This window comes from Saimiri boliviensis, chromosome 3 (assembly GCF_048565385.1).
Source record: "Saimiri boliviensis isolate mSaiBol1 chromosome 3, mSaiBol1.pri, whole genome shotgun sequence".
In the NCBI taxonomy this organism is placed as follows: domain Eukaryota; kingdom Metazoa; phylum Chordata; class Mammalia; order Primates; family Cebidae; genus Saimiri; species Saimiri boliviensis.
In genome coordinates, this window is record NC_133451.1 from 177,250,797 (window position 1) to 177,276,572 (window position 25,776).

Sequence of the window (25,776 nt, forward strand, 5' to 3'; positions counted from 1 at the left end):
TTAATGTATTAATGGAGTTAATGTTATGTTATACAAATGTATAATACAGATAGAGTAAAAACCTAAAAAAACATCAACTGGGATAGCTGGAGCTGATGATTTAATGTACATTTATATGAACATGTGTTTTATCTACCTCAAAATCTATAGTATCCATATTTGTCCTTCATTTAAAAATAATAAAATAAAGGATTAATGTGGGAAAATGAGTCTTTCATCATCTTAAAAGCTGATCTTTTTAAGGACACTTAATTTAAATAAGGTGGTAATTTTCCCAGACAATTACAATGTATAAATGTTACATTTATACATGTTACAATGTATAAATGTTACAATGTTCTTGAAAAGACATGAGAGCCAAGAAAATACATTGATGGCACTTCTAAAATAAAATGCGATAAAAAAACGGCCAGTCAGGGCCACACATTCCCTCAGTCATATTCTTATTCTTCACCTTCCGTTATCCCATTAAAGGAAAAGCACAGAGAATCCAATCAGCATCAGGCTTTTGCACAAGTAAAGCAAACTTAAATAAAGAGTGAAAACCATCATCTTTTGCCTCTGAATTTTTTCTTTTCATATTAATTCAGAGTCACCATCACCAGGTGTGAAATGAGGCGATCATACTGAAAGATGTATAAAGCCACTGTCATCCCACCTAAAACACACACAGATGTGTGTGCCAGAAATGACAGCAGAGACATGAACTGATGGCTGCCAAGGAGAATTGTGTATATCTCTGCTGCCCACGCTATTGAGATAGGGAGGGGAAAGCTTGGTGCTATGGTTTGAATGTATATGTCCCTGCAAAATTCATATGTTGTGACCTAATCAAGTTATGATATTCAGACAACATTATATTATAATTACATCACATAACATTATGCTAAGTATATCATATTAAATAAATATATGGCATAAAGTAAAAATTTAAGAGAACATCAACTGGGGTCGCTGGAGCTGATTTAATGTGCCTTTATAAGAATGTGTATTTTATCTATATGAATTATCTATATTGGTTCTTCATTTAAAAATAATAAAGGATTTGGGAAAATTAGTCTTTGTCATCATAATTGACATATATGCTTACCAACATTCATGGATTTACTAGTTTAAACAACATCATAAGCTTATTTACTATTTAAATAAAGTGTTCTAACTCGATTTTATCATGAAATTTTTTTCGAATATTTCCACATTTTAATTACTACTCAGTTAAAAGAAGTCCGTTTTTTAAAATGTTCTCTAAGTTGTAAATCTATTTTCAAGCTGGTGATGTTGAATTCGATCACTATACTGAGTTTGCACAAACGCAGTGTTAGTGTTAAAATAACCTTGGGCTGGCTTATGTGGAAATCCGCGTTTCGCAGCAGTGTGTCTCAAAGAACGGTCCTCAAGCATTTGCATCAGATGCAAGATGTCACGCAAGATGCCCGTTCCACATGCAGCTTCCTGGACACTGCTTCAAATGTATAAAGTCATTGTTTCTGAGAATGGAGCCTCCCCAGGTGATGCATGTGCATCGTATGGTTTGAGGCCCACTGATGTGCAGAATGGACAATTTGTGCTGATTCTCATTTTACCACTTTGCTCATTCAATATGGTTGCCTTGGTCTTTCATTTATTTGTTCAATGAATACTCACTGCACAAACACCGTAAACAAGGCATTCGCCTAAGCTCTGGAAAACACCGGGGAATAGACAGAAATGTTCCCGAGAAGCATGGGCCGATCCTATCAGGGAAAGCAACCAACAAATAATTTCCTAATTGCTCAATTGCAATTTTGACAGGTGCTACTAAGGAGAAAAAAGAGATATTAATACAAAAGGGTGTTGACTCAGACTTGGGGCTCTGCCATGTCATCTCTGGGGACAGCTGCACAACCAGGCGTACAAAGACTGAGAAGGAAAGAGCAGTCTAAGAACAGGAGCATTCCAGGTGGAGCGAACATGTACCAAAGCTCTCAGGAAGGAAGAACTAAGGTGGGGAATGAAATCGGTAAGAAACGCAGCTCCTAGAATGGGCAAGTTCTCCAGACTTTTGAGACCGGTTCAGAATTTTGGATTCTCTTCTGAGAACAATGATAATCCATTAAGAATTTTAAATATATCTGCTCTGGCAGTCAGTTCTGCAACTGTGTAAGTGGAGGGATGAGAACAGGAACAGTCTCTGAATACAGTGCAGGTTCCGGCAGGGTTTGGCCCTACGACGATGAGACAGAAATGAGGAACTCTGCAGTGGAAACACAGCTGAAAAGTGAAGGTGCTCCAAATATGTCTGATGAAGGCAGTGCCCTGGAACGTTTTAAGAACCTTGAAATCTCATCCACCAAATTTTGCTAATTTAAAAATAACTCTAACAACACGTATCACTCTTTATCATCAGTGACAGCTATCCATGAGAACGAAACTAAAAACACCCGTGCACATCCAAATTGTTCCCTCCATCCCATGCCCGAAAGGAATTCGTGTGGTTTGTGGCTGGAGCCCTTTGCCTCTAAAGAGAAGTTAGGGATTGTTGAGGCCCCCTCTCTGGCTGGGAGAACCGTCCTATTAACATGCAAACTATAAACGTGGTGGAGTTGAGGAGCACGACACTCAGACCCAGTAACCTATTATTCTACAGAGTTAAACATAGGTTTAAGTCAAAAGGCAATGCGTAATTTTAAAAGCATCAAGCGTTATTTTAGTCAAAAACACGCAGTGAGTTAGAGTAAGAGAAAAAAAGCTTCAAAGGAAACATGGAATGAAATCATTTTGGAAAACTTGTAATCTGTAAAAGGTCAGTCCCTCTTTTTATCCTGGGCTATAATAAACAACAAAGCCCTTTACTTTCCAGCCTCAGCACATGGATAATGTGGTTTGAGACTTTGATTTGGATTATGTGCAGGAGCTGTCCTTTGAAAACACAGTCACCTATCATTGAGATTCCCCGCTGATAGAAAAGGGTTAGTGACAACCAGACTTCAAAAGCTAGCTTCATTTATTTGAACATGACTAAATCAAAATCTGTGAGATCCAGTCTGATTTGAAGTTTCTATTAATATGATTATCATCAAAAACTTTATTAAACACATTTCTAACAAACAAGATTGGAAGAGGAATGTGCAAGGAAATCTTAGAAGGTGAAATATTTAAAGAGTAATCACTGTAAAAACAATTAACATACTATTCACAAGTGTCATAGATATTTAATACAGCAAGGACAGTGGGATCTCTAATAAAGTCCCTGAATATCTGAGAAAACATAGTAGGCTTTCTTTTATAGCCATAGTAAGATAATTTATTATTGAATAATATATATGCATATTCAGTTAAATATACACATATATGTACATACTTGCTATACATACTACAAAGAAATTACCAGTTTTTGAAGAACTGGACATCAAAAAACATTATCTAAACATAATCAAACCTTCTTTTCCTTGTATATTTGTGTTTTAAATTTACATAAAGATTTTGATGTTAAGTTGTATGAACTATAACACATGCATAGATTCTTGTAACCACCAAAATAAACAAAACAACTCTAAAACCCCAAAGAATTCCTTCCTCTTGAAGTCTATCAGATCTTTTCCCCCAACCCTAATCCCCGACAGGCACTGCTCTGTTTTACTTCTCTATGGTTTTGCGTTTTTTTTTTTTTTTTTGGAATGTCATAGAAATGAATGCACAGCATGTAAATCTTTGGGTCTGCCTTCTTTCGCTTAGCACAAATCCTCTACAATTCCTCCACGTCATTGCACACATCTTCTTCCGAGGATTCTCTCAGCAGTACTCCACAGCCTCTCAGGCCATTCATATGAAAAACATTTATGTAGAAAGTGACAAACATGTAGAAAGTATAGGAGGTAAGATGTCGTGAGTTCTGTGTCACAATGTAGTTTCCTTGACCTAAATGAGATCGCCCCATCAGCTAGCTTGTTTGCCATTTGTTTCTAGTAAAGATGTCACAGAGAAAAACAACGGTAGTTATCTGACTGGGTCTCTAGCCTAGCTCAACGATTTCCAAGACTTTCTCATTGCCTGTCAACTGAAGACCAAACTCCTTCTCAACAAAAGTTCTCCCAGAACATTTTTCCGATCCTATCTCTCCCAGCTCCCTCAAGTAACCTACTTTCTTTTCTTTTCTTTTTTTTTTTTTTTTTTTAAGATGGGGTTTCACCATGGTGGTCAGGCTGGTCTTGAACTCCTGACCTCAGGTGATCCACCCACCTTAGCCTTCTAAAGTGCTAGGATTACAGGCGTGAGCCACCGCGCCCGGCCAAGTAACCTACTTTCAGTCAAACTGGTCTATTCCTTCCTCCCTGTTGTTCTGAGCTTTGCAACATTGTGCTGACTCTGTCTTCAAGGACCTGTTGGAATGCCACCTTCTATTAACATAGGCAACCTTTTCTAATTCCTCCCTTTCTTTCCTTAAGGCTACCCCCAAGTGGATTTCATCTCCAGCTCACACACATAGCATGCTGGGGTACTTGCCTTTGGCACTGCTGCTACCTTGCCCTGAGGTAAAGGATTTATGACCCTATTTCATCACCTCCTTCTCCCACTTCCTCTACTTCTTCCCCACCCACGACTGCCGCTCCCCCAAGCCACACCCCCCACTAAATAGGGTGCTCCTTCTAGAAAAAGGCCTGTCTTTCTCATCTTTGAAGTTCAGAGCACAGTGTAGCATCTTCAGTTATTATGAATGTGACACCGTTATATAGGCCAGAACATGGAAAGTCTGCACCAAGACAAAAGTATGCCAAACTGCAGGGTCTTTATTGCCGGCGGCCATGGAGGACTCACATCTCTCCAACCCGTGGCCCCGAAAGGAGAGTGTTAAGACCTTTCATACCCGTAAAACCACCTCAGGAGTGAGGGTGAGGGGCAGGGGTGGGGGTGAGGGGCTCCAGACCCTCCGAGGGTGTGGGGACTTTTGACATTCTGATTGTTACTTCAGTGGTTCACAAAAGTCAGGATTAGCATTTGTTTACACATTGCCTGGGTAGGGTGGAAATCACAGTCCTTAATTACTTATTCACATTTGGGTTATAGGGAGCAGTTTCAACAGAAAGCTTTTACCATGTCACAACACTAAAGAGGAATATTACAAATAAATGTCTGGCCCTGGAAGACATGACAGAGGAAAGAAAAGACATCTGAAAATTGACTGAAAAAGAAAATACAGCAGCTGTGACTATAAAGCTACTAGAAAACTATTTCACAGTCTATTCCTGGGACAACAGCCATATGACAGCAGTTTCTGAATGAAAATTTTTAAATTGTAAAAAATTGTCTGTAAACTACTGGCATTTTGTCTTCTGTTAAACAGGAATATTATACAGTTAAGAGTCAGTATCTCTACAGACCAAATGTGCCATCTTAATGAGATAAAACGGTTTTCCTGGCCAGGTGGGGTGGCTCACGTCTGCAATACCAGCACTTTGGGAGGCCGAGGTGGGTGGATCACCTGAGGTCAGGAGTTCAAGACCAACCTGACCAACATGGAAAAACCCCATCTCTACTAAAAATACGTAATTAGCCTGGTGGGGTGGCGCGTGCCTGTAATCCCAGCTACTCAGGAGGCTGAGGCAGAACCACTCGAATCCGGGAGGCGGAGGTTGTGGTGAACCACGATGGTGTCATCGCACTCTAGCCTGGGCAACAAGAGCAAAACTCTTGTCTCAAAACAAACAAACAAACAAACACACAAACACACAAAGTTTTCCTTACTGGAGTGGCTCATAGCAGAATCTGGTTAACCCAAGGATCAGAAAGACTGGTTACACTTTAGATTATAAAACACTGCTTAGCAATTGGTTACCTCCAACATGGTGAGTCATCCATTATCTCATGATTCTGTGCATGATTGGACCTCCCCAGCTGGTTCACAGAACGGGGCAGGCAGGACTCACAACCTAAGCTTCGCTTTCATTTTGTGAGGTATCCATTGATTCCCTCCCTGTCCCAACCTCTTCCTACCATGTCCATCACTCACCTGTACACACGTCGCAGATGAGATAAACCAAATCTCAAAACTACCCCGACTCTTGAGGTATGCGAGCATCTGAAGTACAGTCTCAATCATTTCTCCATTTCCTAAAGTTACCCTCAACCCCGCAACGTTGGTGCATGCTGCCTTCAGCTCCTCCTCTCTGTCAGATTCAAGCTTTCAGCAAATTTTAGCTTGGCACTTGTAAAAGGATGGCAACAGTCCTTGAACAAAACCAACTAAGGCCAGGCTTGGTAGCTCACATCTAATCCTAGCACTATGGGAGGCAAAGGCAGAAGGGTCACTTGAGGCCAGGTGTTCAAGACCAGCCTGGGCAACAGAGTGAGACCCCCATCACTACAAAACACTAAAAATTAGCTGGGCGTGGTGGCGCCTGCCTGTCGTTTCAGCTACTTGGGAGGATGGAGTGGGAGGATCATTTGAACACAGGAGTTCAAGGCTGCAGTGAGCTATGATAGCACCACTGCGTGGCAGCCTGGGCAACACAGGGAAGCCTATCTCTAAAATTAATTAATTAATTAAACCAACAATCGAAAAGGGGACAAAAGAACAAGGCTCTCACTCCAGTTCTACCTCTGACCAGACAAACGGCCTCACGGACGTCTCCAGACTGTTCTGGGCTTTGGCTTCCTTCAGTGGAAACTGACAGGTTGTAATAGATGTATCAGATATCTACCTACGTATCAGATATCTATCTACATATCAGATAGCGATGCTACATTCCAGTTCTGACATATTGTGGTTCTAACGTTGGTGCACACTTACATCCCAAAGGAGCAGAAAGAGTCTATATTTGGCCTTGCTCTTCATCCCTGCCTGGTTTCCTCTCTAGCCAAAGCCCAGTCCAAAGAGTATGCTCTGGGCTTTCTTTTCTCTTCTCCAGCCTTTGCTTGAAATAGGCAAACAAGTATGCTCTATTTGGATGGCCCCACAGAGAATCTCTGGAGTAGATAATAGGACAGAAAGAAAAAGTCTATTTCATTTTGTCCTTTTTCTAATGGTTTCCAACTTAGAAAATCGATGACAGGATGGAAGTCTCATCAATATTGCACGCACATAGCTCTCGGGATCTGCAGATTCCAATGTTCAGGGACCTGCAATATCTCAGCTGTTCGTAGATAATAAAAAGTATTAGATCTTGAATTTACATTTGACAGTTCCTCTCACATAGCTGGGGCTCTTCATGAATAACTATTCTCCCTAGTGTTCAAGCCCTTCCCTGGGGGTGAATGAGCCATGTGGGAGGATTCCTTAACCCCCAAAGAAGCCTCTGGGGAGCTGTCTAGCCCGACTGCCATACTCACGCCCCCATGAGGAAACACCACACCCCTTTCCCACCATCCCCTGTGAGGAAGTTCCTGGAGTTTGAGAGAGTGGGGGCTGGGAGACACAGCCACATAAACCAGTCAAATAGCCGTGGACAACAAGAGACTCTTGCTCTCCACGCCTCAAGCCTTCAAGCCTCACTCACCCAAGAAATAGGTCCTACTTTTTCTATACCTTGGACTTATACCATGGACTGGCTTGGCTTTGGCCAAATTGCTGACTCTCCCTGGACTCAGAATTTCTCAATAAATTTACAAGCTCAACCACAAGTGTATATCATCAGAGGGTTGGGAAGAAAGCTGCACGCTAAATCCTCTATTTCTCTTTCTCTCTGGGGACCTTTCAAAAATCCATCTTCAGTAGTTATAGCACAAAGTGCTGCGTCTTCAGACGTCTACAATCCTTTAAAATAAATGAAAGGGTTCTGATGACACACAAACCTTCATAGAAGTGTAGCTATTTTGGTTAAGGAAGGCATTCTCTATGCTAAATGCGATCGGTATACCATCTCATTTGGTTCTCAAAATAGCTGCCACAATACTGTAAATGTGATTGTCTTAGATATGAGGAACATCTCTAAAAGTAACTATAGCTAACATGTGTTGTGTATTTACTCAACTGCTGCTGTGATTTGAATGGATGTGTTCCTCCAAAATTCGTAGGTTCGAAACTAAGACCCAATGTGATAATATTAAGATGCCTTGAGGAAGTGATTGAGTCATGAACACTTGGCTCTCACGAATGGATTGGTGCTGTTATAAAAGAAACTGAAGGGGACACTTGAGATATCTTATGCTAGGATGCCTCAAGGAGCTGCCATCGATGGGACTAGACCCTCAGCAGACACCAAATCTACTGGTGCCATGGTCTTGGACCTCACAGCCTCCAGAACTGTGCAAAATAAATTTCTATTGTCTATAAATTTCTCATTTTGTGACAGCAACCTGAAAAAAACTGAGAAAATTACTAAGTGGTGTGATGCCTTAAATCATTTATTTCTGACTAAAAGGTGAATTGCTTCTATTGTTATCCTCATTTATAGATGAGAAAACTAAGCACAGAGAAAAGCTAAGTCATTTGCTGAAATTCACACAGCTATCAGGTCTTCCGAGTGGTCTGGACCCCAGGCTATCCTCTTAACCACTAAATTCCATCCAATCAGTGAGAGGGAAGAGAAGACGCGCTGGCAGATTCAGCAAATACAAATACAACACATCCAGTTACATCGGCATTTCAGATAAACAGTGGATGATTTTAAATACAAGTATCTCCTATGTAACATTTGGAACACACTTAGGCTGAAAAAATTGTCTGTTGTTTATCCAAAATTCAAGTTTGTTGAACAGCCTGTTTTTATTTATCAATTTTTTTTTTTTTTTTTTGAGGCAGGGTCTCACTCTGTCACCCAGACCGGAGTGCAGTGTGCCATCTCCTCTCACTGCAACCTCCACCTCCCGGGTTCAAGCGAATTCTCCCACCTCAGCCTCCCCAGTAGCTGAGACTGCAGGCACGCACCACCCTTCCAGACAGCCTGTATTTACACCGGCAACCCTGTAGGAAAGGAATGCCTGAGATTCATGCCTACACCTACTTCCAGTGAAACTTCTCGCTCCTACTGCCATATTTTAATACACATTTCTGAAGTCAAAATCATGTGACATCCTGGCCCTGGTGCTGTACTTGGTTAACCACTGAAATTAAAAGAGCTAGCAAGATAAAATCTAGGAATCCTAAGATACTATGACTTTTAGGGCTTCTTAAAAACTCTCAAATTGTGTCTGACTTACGGGAAAAATTTGAGTGGAGACCTGAAGACACATTACAAAAGATTAAAGGATGAGATTTGGATCATTTACTTTTGTATTCAGAACTGTTGTTTGTTCATAAATACTATAATAAGGAAAATCAGCAATGTTTTCTTCTTCTTTTCTTTTTTTTTTTTCCTTTTTTTTTGGAGGGGGTGTGGGGGTGGAAGACAGGGTCTCACTCTGTTACCCAGACTGAACTAGAGTGCAGTGGTGTGATCATAGCTCACTGTAGCCCTTGAATTCTTGGACTCAAGTGATCCTCCCACCTCAGCTTCCCAAGTAGCTGGGACTACAGGTGCACACCACCAAGCCTGGCTATTGTTTTTTAAGTTATTTGTAGAGACAGGAGAGTGCCATGTTCCCCAGGCTGGTCTTGAATTCCTTGGCTCAAGCAGTTGATTCCACCTTAACCTCCCAAAGTGCTGGGATTATGGGCATGAGGTACTGCGTCTGGCCAGCAATGTTTTCTAAGTACTTAAAGATTCCAGTTAGGAATAGGACTGGGGTAGAGTAAGGAGGAAATGAAGAATAGCAATAGATAATCATTGGCAGGAGGATTCTTAGCCCCTAATTCCCCTGTAACAAATGGGTCACAGTCCCACCATGAGCCAGGAAGATGACATTTATGTTTCTGCTCCCAGGACAAGTTTGAATATTTAATCAAAACCCACTCAGGTTCTAGGACCACTATGGTAAAATGTTGAAATGTTTTAGCAGTCCTCTGCCTTAGAAGATTCTGGTGGCTTCCCTTTCAACATTGAGTGATGTCTGTGATTCAAATAGGTCTGTCTGTATTCCCATGTGTCTTGACATCACTCAAGTGAATCAGCAGAAAACCATCATGTTTGCCACATTTCCTATTCACTGACAGTCATCCTGGATATAGTGTCCCGTGTACAGTGACAAAACCTTTCTCTCCCTTCTTAGGACAAAACATTTTACAGAAAAAAAAGAATTTTGGCAGAATCCCATTGCTCGAAATGAAGATAACAGTGTACAGATCTGGCCCATTGCAGGGAAAGAAGCATTTCAGCCGGAGGCCTGAGGCTTTCACTCACCATCAGACTTGCCAGCTGAGAAGAATCACATTTAGTGAGCCGTACTGTGCAGGGGAATTCAAATTCTGGCTCCCCCACTTCATACGTCTGTGATCTTCTGCAAGTCACTTAACCTTTCTGTTTTCTTGTCTCTAAAATAAGCTACTCTCCAGCTTTGGAAGGAATTAATGATCTAGTCCATCTCTGGTGCTTTAAGTACAGTGCCTGGCCTATGTAGACACTCAGTTGGTCATCTGACCCCCGCCAATGTGCCCTCTCACTGGCCCCTTTGTAGAAAAACATATTGTGCCCCTGAGTCAGGTTCCTTTAGACAATTTAACTGCATTAATTGTCAGGGTGACAGGGAGGGTTGGAAGGGGCAGCTGTCATATAGTGTGACTCATAGAATGGAAATATGTATATAACTAGACTGCAGTGTTCTTAAGAAAGGAGTTCTTAAGTCATAGTTTGTGTCTATCTTTTTTAAAAAAAAATCTGACTTGCCCACATATTTAAGACCTTACGATTGAAAGAAACAGTATTTTTTTAAAGAAAAGCATATTTGTTCATGAGGCTGTTTATTAATAAGTATTTAGGAAATAGATTCAGGATGAAAGCCGTCTGCATATCCTCCTCCCTTGATTAAATATTTATACTTTTCCAAACTAGTTAAATGAGGCTTTAGGCTTTTAAGGCAAAAAGAACTCACTGTCTTTAATATCACTATTTAAAATGCTAATTACATTGCAGATAAAAAGAATTAAAACTTTTGTAGCTTAAAAATAAATGGAATTCCAGAGTCAATATCATATAAATAGGTGCCCATCTGGCCCACCTTAGGATTGCCAAATTTCTTCTCTCGCCATTGTTTCCTTAATAACAAGAGTTTCAACAGCTCCCTCTTGTGGTCTAACAAGCCGCTGGCAGCCGAGAGTTAGGTCAGCTCATCTCGCGTTTTGTTTGCTGCACATTTATTTCAGACATTACAGATTGTGTATTTGCTACAGTCGTGGAGAAGAAGAACAGCAACAACAGAGGACAGGGATGGATGTTGTTGCCTGTGCTCTAACGTTTCATTCACCGTGTAACACTGGCATGGTGTTTATGCTGCTTCTAATTCAGGGACGGTATTTCTGAAAATGAGAGCATGAGCTTTGGCCAGAGCAGCTTATTAAGTAAACGTTTGCCTACCCTGATTGGCTGAGCTGCAAGATACTCAGAGATCCTGATACCCAATCTACCTGTTTTCAGCGGAAAAGCTTCAGATCTGAAAAGGTGTAAATGAAAAGTCCCCTTCATTTATATCTCATGTACATGTTCAGGTAAACTTTGTCATCGTTCCTGAGACTCTGCTTTCATTTGTTCATTTTCTGAGCAGCCATTCTGTATATAACGCTGTGCTAGACGCTGCAGCTACAGCTGCAAACGAGAAGACCTGCCCTGCAGTGTCCGCAGTCCAGGGGAAGACAAGCATTAAACAGTTATTCTCCCGGTCGTGTTGGTAAATGCAATAAACGTTGGTGTTACGTGTGGCAATCACTGCAATGAAAATGACGGGAATATTTAATGTACAGAAGAACATTGGGAGGTGGCCTCTCTGAGAAATGACAGCAGGAATTTGACAGGTCAAGGGAGTGTGGGAAACTAAGTAGAAAAAAATCACATATACCAATATTGAGGATGGGAAGAGCCCGACTCTTAGGAGGCGCTGGAAGAACAAAATAAAGCTGCAGAGGTGGCGGGAGAGGGCGGAGGCCGGTGTCAGGCACAAGCCAGTTCACACGGGGCGTGTAGACCACATGGGGCTGCAGGCATTACCCTAAATGTATGGGAACTCATGACATGTTTCAAGTATGTGACTAACTGTATAATCCGCTTTTTATAACAGTCCTGCCAGCTGCATGAGTAGACAGGAGGAAAGAGAAGCAGGAATGGCGGTGAGGACACGGATCAAAAGACAAAGCAGCCTTCAAGCAGGAAGTACTGCTGGCTGGAATCTGGGTGGTGCCTGATAGACTTGAAGACGACAGTGACAGGGTTTGGTCATGAGATAAAAGAAGGGGTGAGGGAAATGGAGGTTTAAAGATGAATTCCAACACAGCAAAGATCGTGAACTATCTTTGATGAAAGACAAAAGAATATAGGTCAATCTCACCACTGATGTTTAATTAAGAAGCCAAGCAAGGCCGGGAGTGGTGGCTCCCATCTGTAATCTCAGCACTTGGGAGGCAAGGAGGGCAGATCGCTTGAGCCTGGAAGTTCAAGACCAGCCCGGGCAACATGGCAAAATCCCATCTCTACCAAAAATACAAGACATGAGTCAGGCATGGCGGTGCACACCTGTAATCACAGCTACTCAGGAGGCTGAGATGGGAGGATCGCTTGAGCCCGGGAGGTGGATACTGCCAATGAGCAGTGATCGCACCACTGCACTACAGCCCAGGTGAGAGTGAGAACCTGTCAAAAAAAAAAAAAAAAAAAAAATCACAGAAGAATGCATCCTGTAGTTTCCACCGCCTCCCTTCTGAGGAGCTGCCAGGTACCCAGCCAGGGATCTCTTCTCTACCAGTCTGCCTTCTGAAATCACACCACGGAGAATTGACATGAAAAAAACAGGGCCTAAGGTCTGAGTAGTAAGAGACAACCAACTAATGAAGAAATGTATGTTTAGTACCTTGGTTGTTGAAGGAATTGCTTAAGCTCTGAGCAGCAGAGAAAGGAAATGTACATTCCTAAACATTCTATTCAAAGTAACGTAACCTGAGCATTCTGGCCAACAGAGTAAGGGAAGTAAAAAATCAGAATTCATATATTTTTCTCATAAAGATAGAGATGGTTAGTGTGAATACATGTTGAAAAACCCTATGCCACACAAAACCATGAAAAATATTACTTTGAATTTCCTGCTTATTTCATGCCCATTGTATCACAAAGTTTTCAGTCACTGGTATGAAATCAAAATAGATTTTTCTGGCCCCAAAGCAGAAAGCGTGTTCTGGTCAGGAAAAGAAATGCCAGCTTCTAAAATTGTCTCAGAGTTAGAATGAGTTTGAATAACGAGCCCACGCCTTTCAGCCGAGAAAAACCACATTTGAATGCGGGAGATCATCTGAGGACACTATTGGAGAATTTCCCATAGAAGCATCTGACGCAAAGTGGGGAAGAAAACAGAATTTCCATATGAAACAGGAAACAAAAAATGAGGAAGAGAACCAAGAGTTAAGTGTGCACTTAGGTGGCTTCATTTCGTAATTCATTTCAAAGGTAGACAAAAGGAAGTGTTTAAACAGGATTGTTTTATTTGTTCTGACAGCTCCCAGCCTGAATCGGAACTCTTACCATCTCAGTCCCATAAAGGGGAAAAAAAAATCCCTTCTTTAGGGCAAGAAACGAAAGTTTTCCCATTTGCTTTAGATGGGGTAGAGTTGACCATTTCAAATTTTAGCACATTTGTCACAATTTCATAATTAGTCTTCAGAAAGAAAAGAAAAACAAAACTGAATCCTCAAAGAGAAGATAGAGAGATTCCACGAGTCCAAGAGAGACAAATAAAACCGTGACCCCATTTTACTTACAGCATTGAACATCACAAGCTCGAATCTGTTGTGAAATTCTGGTTTCCAAGCAGAATCCCAGAAGAGCAGATGTGAGATGGGACGGAGACAGTGGTGAGTCCCGCTTTCAGGATGGTGGGCCCTTGGCAGCAGGGTGCTGGCAGCATTCTGGGAATCATTTCCCATCTGAAAGAGCCAGCTTGCTCAAGGTCATGCCTTCTTTCTGGGGGCATCCTGCATCCAGTGACTGGTCCAAGTGTTGTATCCAAGTCCAGCCGCTGCCACTTGAGACAATTCAAGGAGGACTCATTTGCAGCACTCCCCATGGGGTCAGCTGAGGCCTTTGCCAAGACATCATTACCACCCAACTTTTCCCTTGCATGCTCTTGCTTCCTTTCCTGCATAGCCACAGGTGTAAGTCCTAACAATGCTCCCTGACAAATTTCTGCTGCTTCTGTGTCAGAGTCCACCTTCCAGGGAATATTACCTGAGGCACTACCAAACTGGGGCACTTCGTTTTCCTAAATGTAGAAGTGAAGGCTGGGCATGGTGGCTCATGCTTGTAATCCCAGCACTTTGGGAGGCCAAGGTGCATGGATCGCTTGAGATCAGGAATTCAAGACCAGCCTGGCCAACATGGTGAAACCCCATCTCTACTAAAATACAAAAATTAGCTGGGCATGGTGGCCAGTACCTGTAATTCCAGCTACTAAGGAGGCTGAAGCAGGAGAATCGCTTGAACCCAGGAGGCAGAGGTTGCAGTAAACCGAGATTATGCCACTGCGCTCCAGCCTGGGACTCTGTCTCAAAATTATTAATTAATTAATTAATTAAAATAAATAAATATAGAAGTGAGAGATGGGAGAGTCTTAGTTCTGACTTCTAAGCATCTTTTAACTTACTTTTCTTTGGGGAATTTGAAGGGGTGAAATTACAAAAGGTTCCAGTCAGGATAACATTCAGAATCAATATCAAGTGATTTCAAACCAAGGCAATTCTCAGGCTATAAATTAATCTCTATAAAAATAAGGAATTGATGTTGCTGCCAACCTTCCTGAAATTCTCTCTTTCTGATGCTACTGGGACACTACATTTTTCTGGCTCTCCTCCACCTTCAATGACCATCCATTTCCTTGTGCCTTGTATTGTATTTATTAAGAATAGTGAGTGGTTGAAATGCATGCAGAAATCAGTGAAAACATTAATCATGATATGGAGCTACTAAAATGTTTCCTTCTTCAGCATTTCTGCAATGATGAAAATAAAAGAATATGTAAGTAAAGCATTCACTTAACTGACAGCTATATAATGAACACGTTCTACATGCCGGAGATGGTTCAGAGTTGGAGAAAGGAAAATGGGTAAGAGACATTCCTGCCTTTAAGAAGCTTAACATCTAGTGCAATCTCAACCCTATCAACACTTATTTTTAAAAACACTTTGTAATGCCCCATTACAATTTTGACATAAGGCCGGGCGCAGTGGCTCACGTCTGTAATCCCAGCACTTTGGGAGGCCGAGGCAGGTGGATCACGAGGTCAAGAGATGGAGACCATCCTGGTCAACATGATGAAACCCCATCTCTACTAAAAATACAAAAAATTAGCTGGGCATGGTGGCGCGTGCCTGTAATCCCAGCTACTCAGGAGGCTGAGGCAGGAGAATTGCCTGAACCCAGGAGGCGGAGGTTGCGGTGAGCTGAGATCACGCCATTGCACTCCAGCCTGAGTAACAAGAGTGAAACTCCATCTCAAAAAAAAAAAAAAAAAGACAATTTTGACATAAAATTCATAGGTATTACATAAAAAATTTTAAAAACCAATATACTGCCCTAATTCTAGTATAAAACACAAACAAAAAGAAAGCAAGTTTGTTCCTGTCATCTGTTTCTACTCCTAACACTCAGATACCAAATCAAATGTGTGAGTTTCTTCCACACAACGATCATTCTCCAGCTCTCCCCAGAATTGCCCGATGAGTTCTTCTTGTCTGCTGCACAGACCAAACCACTTCGCTGAAACCGTGGGACTGCCGCAAAGGAGAAATTTAATTCATACCAGGCCAATCGTGAGAGAACTGGAGTTATGGCTCAATCCATCTCCCCGAGGCCCATAGGTGAGGGTGGGAGGGGACTAGGAAAGGCGTGCTGCTGATTGGTTAAGGATTCAGTTGCAGGGGTGTGGAAACAGTTCTGTGTCCTGAGTCCCCCTCTGGGTGGGGGACTACGGGACCCGTTGAGTCATGAGTCATGGGTCTGGGTAGGGTCAGTCTGAAAAACACCTCCAAAGACCAATCGGATGTTTATCTATAGGAACAATTGAGGAAAGTCACAAACCTTGTGACTTTGTAATGCCCCCATTACAATTTTGATATAAAATTCAGAGGTAATACGATTACCTAAAATTGTAAAAACCAGTATAATACCTCGATACTAGTATAAAACATAAACAAAAAGAAAGTATGTTTGCTATTATGAAAGTATGTTTTCTACGATATGACTCCTGAGTAGTAAGGATTATAGAAAATACACCCACATTTTAGCAGAATTCAAGCCCCTTCCGTAATTTAGGTCAGGAGTTCAAGACCAGCCTGGCCAACATGGTGAAACCCTGTCTCTACTAAAAATACAAAATTAGCCAGGCAAGGTGATGTGCAACTCTAATCCCAGCCACTTGGGAGGCTGAGGCAGAAGAATTACTTGAACCCTGGAGGCAGAGGGTGCAGTAAGCCAAGGTCACACCATTGCCCGCCAGATTGAGCAACAGACTGAGACTGTGTCTCAATTTAAAAAAAAAAAAAAAAGAAAGAAAGAAAGAGAAAGAAGAAAAGGAAATTAAGACACAGAAAGCACAGAGAGAAGGCCATATGTGGACCCAGTGAGAATGTAACATCTGCAAGCCAAGGGGAAAGGCCTGCTAGTGACTTGTTCTTGGACTTCTAGCCTCTGGAATTGTAAGAAAATACGTTTCTGCTGCTTAAGTCACCCAGTGTGTAGTACTTCATTACAGCCAACCCTAGCCAAATAGCACATACTCCAAGATGGATGTGGGGAGGCCCCAGCAGCTCTGGATCTACTGTTCAGGACTGTTAAATCTGAAAGAGAAAAAAATAAAGGCCTGAGAAGGAGCACTTGAGGGGAAGGAGAGGAGTCAGGGTGAGAATAGCCTTTGTGGCTAAGGCATTGTATGACCCACTCATTGAATTTAGCATTGTGTTCGACATTTGAAAAAGCAAGGCACAACCCTCATACAGTAGTCACTGTAAACAATAATGTCAATGTCACGGCAGTAAAAGAGAGCAATTGTGAGCAAAACCCAGTCCCCAGCTGCATTCTCAAAATGTAACGTGTATAAAAACACACAAAAGAAATTACACAAGTAACTTTAATATTTGCATGGTTAGCAAAAGATTGCTCCCAACAAAATGAGAGTTGCTGTGGGCGGAAAATCAGGGACACTTATTATGTAAATTAGTAAGAATCCATCTATAAAGACTTGCTTTTGATTTTTGTTTTTTGTGAGACAGAGTCTCTCTGTTGCCCAGGCTGGAGTGCAGTGGCGCATTCTTGGCTCACTGCAACCTCCACCTCCTGGGTCCAAGTGATTCTCCTGCCTCAGCCTCCTGAGTAGCTGGGATTATAGGCATCGGCCACCACACTTGGCTACTTTTTTGTGTTTTAAGTTGAGAGAGGGTTTCACCATGTTGGCCAGGCTGGTTTCAAACTCCTGACCTCAGGTGATCCACCCGCCTTTGTATCCCAAAGCGCTGGGATTAGAAGCGTATGTAAAACCATTTTTAATTTCTGCATTCTGTTCAAACACATGTTCGTCCTGGTGCATCAGTCTGATGTTACTCCAGACCGTTAGATTGTCACTGCGTTCTGCATATTTTCACCATCATTGCTGGTTCACAATAGGTCTGAATTTAACAATTAAAAGTTTTCTTTTTTGCAATCAGCTTTGGTGTAATTCCTCATTCCCTGTGACGGTACTATTGACATGACAGCCATGTTTACCCTAGTATGTAAAAAGTCCATACCAGCCTCACTCCAAAGGGAGGAATTAAAAAGTGAGTGGAGGATCCCTTCTCACTGTTGAAATTGCATTTGAGCAAGAAGGATGTAAATGCTACACGAGCTGAGAGAATATTTGCTCCATTGTTCTACTTTCTTACAGTAGCAATGAAATATGTATTAAGCTTTTATTTTGCTCTGGTTTCTGCTAAACCCTGCAGAAATACCAAAGAAAGGATCACCTATGCAAAAACAAGACTGGTACCTAGGAAATAATTGTTTAGAACAATTGAGTAATAAACTTAGAGATGCTGATCACAGGTCTGCCATGATTGAGGCCATCAATCCTTAAGCCCTCAGAGCCAGCCCATCCATCCACCAAGGAGCACGTGGGAGAAGCATGGCAGGTCTCTTCACCCTTATCTAACATTGAGACGGCACCTGCTTGAGTGTATTACACCATCAGCAAACACAGGAGCTTCAGTCCTTGCTCCGGTGCGATCTCAGCTTTCCTGAGGATATCTGGGTCAGCGTTTTCCATCATTTTATTAATGAATAATATTGTACATGGAGGGCTAGAGAGGTAGCTTTGAGACAGCATCCACAAGAAAGAATTCCAAACCCCGAGTAGAGTGGCAAGCAGTAAGCAGCTCCCCAGCCTGGTTTCTGGTTTCCATGGATGAAACCAAAATACGTTTAAAACCCAGGCCTTCAGGAAACAACTTCGCAGACTAGGAAGGTGGTTTAAAAAGAAGAAAAAATAAAAACCCAAACAGCTAACAAGAAAAGAAGTTCAAGGCCGGGCACGGAGGCTCATGCCTATAATCCCAGCACTTTGGGAGGCCGAGGCGGGTGGATCACGAGGTCAAGAGATCGAGACCATCCTGGTCAACAAGGTGAAACCCCGTCTCTACTAAAAATACAAAAAAAAATTAGCTGGGCATGGTGGCACATGCCTGTAATCCCAGCTACTCAGGAGGCTGAGGCAGGAGAATTGCCTGAACCTGGGAGGCGGAGGTTGCGGTGAGCCGAGATCGTGCCACTGCACTCCAGCGTGGGTAACAAGTGCAAAACTCCTCAAAAAAAAAAAAAAGAAAGAAAGAAGGAAAAGCAGTTCAAGCAAGAGGCCCAAGGAGACTTCCCCAGCGTCAACAAATGTAATGAGCTCTCTTGTATTTGTATGACTAGCCTTGCTAGCTTTTGCATATCGATAGGTTCCATCAGCTTATAACTAAGATTAAACACATTCTTATTATTGCTCTTACAGTACAGGGCTTTGATGCCATGAAGAATCTCCCTTAAGTATTTCTGAGAGTCCTAGGGGATGGCTCCTCTGTGCACAAAACAGGCCTCTCAATTCTTCCATTTCACTTATTCTCATGGACACTAGTTGCCTCACTGACAGTATGGGTGCTGGTCTCTCTGTCTCTCCACGAAATCTGCACAGTCTCCTGATGTTCCCAAAGAGAGAAACCCTGGAGGTTCTAAAGCCCAGCTGGGGTCCCCACTGCACCAAAGTTGTGTCATACTCCCCAGGGTAACAGGCAGAACGTTTATATTAGTCCGTTTTCATGCTGCACAAACCTGATTTTTTATAAACACATAGCGGGAAGAAAAAGGGGTTTAATTGGACTTACAGTTCCACATGGCTCGGGAGGTCTCAGAATCATGGCAGGAGGTGAAAGGCACTTCTTACATGGTAGCAACAAGAGCAAATGAGGAAGCAGCAAAAGTGGAAACTCCGATAAACCCATCAGATCTCGTGAGACTTATTTACTATCACAAGAATAGCACAGGAAAGACCGGCCACCAAGATTCAATTACCTCTCCCTGGGTCCCTCCCACAACAGGTGGGAATTCTGGGAGAGAGAATTCCAGTTAAGATTTAAGTGGGGACACAACCAAACCATATCAATGTTCTTTTCCTTCATCTGGGTCACACTTTTTCTACTAGGAATAAACACAGTGCTCCTACGTCCCTGGGTCTCACAGAGTCCTTCCTGCAGCCCTTCTGCTCATCTGACTCAGAAAGGAATTCATTGAAGAAGGCTGGGGAAACCCTTAAGAATCTTAGTAGCTGGTGCTTACATAGCGTATATGTGCCATGTGGGTGCTAAGTAGATTATATAAATTAACTCAGAACACCCCTGAGAGGCATTTGACCACTAATATCCCCATTTTACAAATGAAATTTGGGTACAAGAGGTTAAACAACTTATCTGAAGTCGCCACCAGCTGCTATGTGGTAGAAATGGGACCTGACCCAGGCCCTCTGGCTGTGGAATCTGTGCACTGAAATGTTACTGCCTACCAAATGTCAACTCATTCCTCAGCATTCCTATTTTTCCCTCAGACCCTCTCCCCTCCACCAACAACATACACACAGAACCCACTCTCCTCCAGTAAAATACTCAATAAGAATAAATTTCTTGGTGTACTGGTTCTAGCTGAGATCTTTACTACACAGGAATCTTCCAGAGTTAGGTTTTCCCGGTATAATTTTTTTTTTTTTTTTTTTTTTTTTTTTTGAGACAGGATATCACTCTGTCAACCAGGCTGGAATGCAGTGGTGCAGTCATACATAGCTCACTGCAGTCTCAAATGCCTGGGCCCAAGTGATCCTCCGCCTCAGTCTCCCAAGTAGCTGGGACTACAGACACAGGCTAATTTTTAAAATTTTGGTAGAGATTCGAGGGGGGGATAGGTGGGGTGGAACTTGCTTTGTTGCTCAGGTTGATCTCAAAGACCTGGGGTATTCTCCCACTTTCAGCCTTCCAAAGTGCTGGGATTGCAGGTATAAGGCACTGTGCCCGACCTCAACACACTTTAAAATCAATTATCTCCAGCCCTAAACATCATGCATTTAGCCATTAACAGCCACTCATCACTTGATGTACGTGTCAGATTTCCTAGCTGCTCTCCTAGCACTGGTCATCATGGAAGGGCAGAAAAGTCCCAAATAGGGCCACTATGCAGAATGTACAGGCTGTGGCAGGACTCTACCGTGGGGACTGCTGGGAAGCCGTGGGGAGGGGCAGCAAGGCACAGACGAGGGGGAAGGCAGACAGGTAACAAAACAAACATCCCAGTTTATTTTCTGCATGTGGCCAAGGGACCAGTTGCTATTATGATGCTAGAGCCAAACCTGATTTTTGATTACCTCGACTCCCTGGGCATTAAATAGAAACAAGTCTGGCTGGACGCAGTGGCTCCTGCCTGTAATCCCAGCACTTTGGGAGGCCGAGGCAGGTGGATCACCTGAGGTCAGGAGTTCGAGACCAGCCTGGCTAAGATGGTGAAACCCCCGTCTCTACTAAAAATACAAAAATTAGCCTGCATGGAGGCGCGCACCTGTAATCGCAGCTACTCAGGAGACTGAGGCAGGAGAATCGCTTGAACCTGGGAGGCGGAGGTAGCAGCGAGCCGAGATCATGCCACTGCCCTCCAGCCTGGGTGACAGAGCGAGACTACATCTCAAAAAAAAAGAACAGAAAAAAAAAGAAAACAAGTCTACTTTGCTTCCTATCTTCCCCAGCCATCAAAATGCATCTTTCTCTTCCTAAGACAATCCCAAGGATTGCCCAAGTGTGAGTTCATAATTTCTCATGTAATAATTCCCAAGCACCAATCCAAATGGATCTCAGGGGCAGCTTCTATAAATGGTAAACTCTCAAGGGCTTGCCAGCTGGAGGCATGACCTGTAAGCAAACCAGTTATAAGAACAATTTATTCTGTGACAGATACTGCGCGATGACTTCTCTGAAAATAGCCCACAGAATAAAAGAGCTTCGGTTTGTGCAGAAGCACAACTGACAAATGCATGCCAATAAAAACCTGCTTTTGAAAAAAGCGATCTAACGGAGATCTGAAAGAATCAGAACTCCGCTGAGAGCCTGGTAAATCCCGGTGCCTGCTCTCGGCTTGTGCTGTGGGGCCCTAGAAGGAAAATTGGGCAGTAACTCGGGTTGGCAGTTTTGCAGGGGGAGATGAGAGGACGCCAGAGGAAGAGAAGTAAATGATGATGACCAGCAGAAGCGTCTACATCTGTGCAGCAATCAAAACAGCTGGATGGGGGCAGGGCTCGGAGGCTCATACCTGTAATCCCAGCACTTTGGGAGGCTGAGGCAGGTGGATCACATGAGGCCAAGAATTCCAGATCAGCCTGGCCAACATAGCAAAACCTCGTCTCTACCAAAAATACAAAAATTAGCTGGATGTGGTGGCGTGCACCTGAAATCGCAGCTACTTGAGCTAACCAAGGCTGAGAATTGCTTGAACCCAAGGGATGGAGAGGTCGTGGTGAGCCAAGATCATGCCACTGAACTCCAGCCTGGGCAGCAGAGCAAGACCCTGTCAAAAAAAATGTCGGATGGGAGTGAGCTGATGACCACACACCAGCAGTGGCGGGAATCCTTTCATGACCTCCGCTTCCCTTGAATGGTTTTTATTCCTCTCCCTACTTCCACCTCTGCCTGCTGTCCAACAGGCCAGGATCAACAGACACTAAGTCAACTTCATGAAACCATTACATGAACAGTGGGACTCCTGAGATGAAATGAGAAGACAACTTTGTCTTCTCACTTGGCCATTAGAATCCATCTTTTGGGCTGGTTCTTCCTCTACTGTTTGGATGAAAACTAAGATGAATCACATAGCTCTCAGTCACTTTGAAATAACAAAGTCTTCCAATGATGTCATCATTTAAAATTAGTCTCAGCCAATTCATTAAAATATCCATCTGACTTTTCGATTTAATAATCATTTATTGAATATCTGCTGTATGCAGAATACTGTGCTAGATACTGCAAGAAGACACACTCCCTACCATCCAAAAAATGTCCCCGTTTTTCAGATGAGAAAAGATGTACACAATTAGACCACAAGACCATGTATAATAAGGGCTCTATTGTTCACAAGAACAGTAAATGCTACAATAAATCAGCAAAGAAGACTATCCCTTCCAATAGGGAGTATTGAAGATGACTTAATGAAAAAGTAGGATTTGTAGGTTTGTTTTTGGTTTTATTTTTGAGATGGAGTCTCACTGTGTCACCCAGGCTGGAGTGCAGTGGCACAATTTTGGCTTAAGTGTCTAAGATTTTAAAAATGAACAAATCGGAGCTTACCATTTCAAGTCTCAATTTTGTGCTATTTCCCACAGAAATACACTCTAGGTTTCCAGAAAGTTCTCTAGAATTTTCGTTAATGGACATCCAAGAGGTACCTGAGTTACGTGCCCTGTGTTTTCTTTCTCTCTTTTTTTTTTTTTTTTTTTTTTTGAGATGGAGTTTCATTCTTGTTGCTGAGGCTTGAGTGCAGTGGCACAATCTCAGCTTACTGCAATCTCCCTCTCCCAGGTTCAAGAGATCCTCTTGCCTCAGCCTCCCGAGTAGCTGGGATCACAAGTGCATGCCACAACACCCAGCTAATTTTTGTATTTTTTTTTTTGAGACAGGGTTTCAGCATGTTGGCCAGGATGGTTTCGAACTCCTGACCTCAGGTGATCCACCCACCTCGGCCTCCTGAAGCGCTGGAATTAGAGGCATGAGCCACTGCACCCGGCCACCCTGGCTTCTTATTTCACCTTTATAAATAGGCATGGCCCACTGAAGACTGCAGAGACATAATTGTGTACCAGAAAGTATGACTGCAGAATATTTTTTGTTTTGTTTTGTTTTGTTGAGATGGAGTTTCACTCTTGTTGCCCAGCCTGGACCTGGGTTCAAGCAATTCTCCTGCCTCAGCCTCCCAAGTTACTAGGATCACAGGCACCCGCCAACATGCCCAGCTAATTGTGTATTTTTAGTAGAAACGGGGTTTCACCATGTTGGCCAAGCTGGTCTCGAACTCCTGACCTCAGGTGATCCGCCAGCCTCAGCCTCCCAAAGCGCTGGGATGACAGGCGTGAGCCTCTGCGCCGGCGACTGCAGAAATTTTTTTTCGGAAACTGCAACGGAGCCCTCCTGTGGCTAATTTAATCCAGCCAATTTCCCCTGATCTAAGCAGAAAAGCATCTTAAAAAGCAGCTGAGCTGCCGTCATCGCCTGAGGGGAGGGAGAAGAGGCCGCAACCCGGGAGAAAAGGCGGAGTCGCCACCGCCACCGCCAGCGGAGAGAAGTGGTCGCCCCAGCAGCCGCCCCGCTGGGGGCCGCCCACCCGCTATCCGGTCCCCTGCCCCGTTCAGAAGCAGCCTGCTTCTGCAACTGAGTGCGATCGAAGAGACTGTGTCTTTATTGCACTGTGTGTTGAAGACAGTAAGAATGTTCAGGTAAATTTTGAAACATCCAAATTTACATTCAGTTGTCTCGAAGGAAGGGATCGTTTTAAGCATTTAAATAAAATTGATCCTTTTTACTGTATTGATCCAAATGATTCCAAGCATAAAAGAACGGACAGATCAATTTTATGTTGTGTAGGAAGAGGAGACTCTGGCCAGTCATGGCCAAGGTTAACAAAAGAGAAGGCAAAGCTCGATTGGCTGTGTGGACTTCAACAATTGGAAAGATGACTCAGGTGAAGACAGGGCTAATTTTGATCGTGTCTCCGAGATGATGAGCATGTGTGGTGAGGAGCATGTGGATTTACCAGACGTAGATGCAGCAGACGAAGATTCACAAGACAGTGAGGATGAAAAATGCCAGAACTAGAGTAAGGAATATCGTCATCACCTGGATTTTGAGAAAGAAATATAACTTCTCTGCAAGATTTGATAATTGAGAGAATTCCTGAGTTGATAACTCTAAAGGCAGATGCTGTATAACCTGTTTGTTTTTTAAAAGCTGTTTGTTTTCTCAACCCGTTTGTTTTTTAAAAGCTTCGCTAAGGGTGGATTTGTACCACTGCATGGGGTAGTTTTAAGTCAGCTAAGGCAATAACCTTATGCGTCAGCATTTCCCAGACTTGAATGAAGCTGTTGAGGTCCTAGGAAATTGATGCAGCAGTTGTGATCAATCAAAGCATCTCACCTAAGTCTCCTTTTCTTCATGACATAGACGCTGACATGATAGAACCTTCTCAGCTTAGAGAAAGAGACGTAAATTTTAGATTATAGAGGATGACATTACTCCCCATAACGCAGGCAGTGCACACCCTCCTGTGATATTGTTCCTAATATGCAGGGAGGGAGACGATGACATTAGCCTCCATATCACAGGGGGTGTACGTCACAGGGGGAAGGTGATATTACTCCTGATACCGTAAACACCCTGTGCGTACACCCTTTGTAATATTTCTCGTAATATCCAGGGGGGGAAAGAATGATATTACTCCCAATATCGCCGGGAGTGTACACATCCCCTGTGATATTGTTGGTAATATCCAGAGACGGAGAGGATATTTGTGCCAATATCGCAGAGGGTGTGCACCCTGCTGTGGTATTGTTCATAATTTCCAGAGGGAGAGAGAATGATGTTACTCACAACATCACAGGTGGTGTACACCCCCCCCCGTGATATTGTTCATAATATTTAAGAGGGAAAAGATGATATAACTGCCAATATCGCAAGGAATGTACGCCTTCCAGTGATATTGTTTGTAATAGCCAGCGGGGGAGAGAATAAAATTACTCCTAATATCGCAGGGGGCGTACCTAACCCAGTGATATTGTTCGTAATATCCGTGTGGGGAGAGGATGCTATTATTCTTAATATCGCAGGTGGTGTACCACCCCCTAAGATATTGTTCATAATATCTAGGGAGGGAGACGATGACATGACTCCCAATACAACAGGAGGTGTACACTCCCCTAGGATATTATTCCTAATATTCAGAGTGGGAGAGGTTATTACTCCCAATATCACAGGAGTGTACATTCCCCTGTGATATTGTTGGTAACTTCCAAGGGAGGAGAAAATATTACTCCCACTGTCGCAGGGTGTACATGCCCCTGCGATATGGTACATGATACCGGGGAGGGGGAGTGGATGCTGTTACCTCCAATATCACAAGGGATGTTCACTGCCCTGTGATATTGTTCCTAATATCCAGAGGCGGAGAGGATGAGATTACTCCAAATATCACAGAGTGTACACTCCCCTGA

At 43.0% G+C, this 25,776-nt stretch overlaps 1 pseudogene; it reads left to right on the top strand.

Moving 5' to 3' along the window:
• Positions 1 to 1,429: 1,429 nt before the first annotated feature.
• Positions 1,430 to 24,415, top strand: LOC101052086 (prostaglandin E synthase 3-like; annotated as a pseudogene).
• Positions 24,416 to 25,776: the final 1,361 nt, after the last annotated feature.